The 381-nt window shown below is 55.6% G+C and overlaps 1 pseudogene; it reads right to left on the bottom strand.

Annotated features, from left to right (window-relative positions):
• Positions 1 to 3, bottom strand: part of LOC145813971 (18S ribosomal RNA) — a 1,578-nt pseudogene extending 1,575 nt beyond the window's left edge.
• Positions 4 to 381: the final 378 nt, after the last annotated feature.

The following is a 381-nucleotide window of genomic DNA, read 5'->3' as shown; positions in this document are numbered from 1 at the left end:
GTAGCATTCCTTTTTTACGACGCCGGCACTACATAAGCCCGATCGACGGAGTCGGCACGGTCAGAGGCAGGCGCGGTCGTAGCTCGCAACGAGCGACGAACGCTTAGCGGTGAAACGGAGGTCGAAGACTACGTGTACCCGCACAAGGCTCTGAATCCGAGAGCACGAGTATAATTGGCCACGGGCCATGCCATCGACACGGCAATGCGAGAGGACAGCACGGAACGCGGGAGATACTTTGGGGTTCACCCAGCGCCACGAGGTGGCGAGATGAATATAGGCACACGATATGGACCAAATGCCTTTTCTTTAGGTAGGCAACGCAGGAACCCACGTGAGGCAGAAGGCAAAATTTTTCCCCCAAGCACAAATGAAGAGGAA

Source organism: Camellia sinensis, chromosome 15 (genome assembly GCF_055761805.1).
Source record: "Camellia sinensis isolate YWXY chromosome 15, ASM5576180v1, whole genome shotgun sequence".
NCBI lineage: Eukaryota > Viridiplantae > Streptophyta > Magnoliopsida > Ericales > Theaceae > Camellia > Camellia sinensis.
This window is presented reverse-complemented; position numbering and strand designations above follow the sequence as displayed.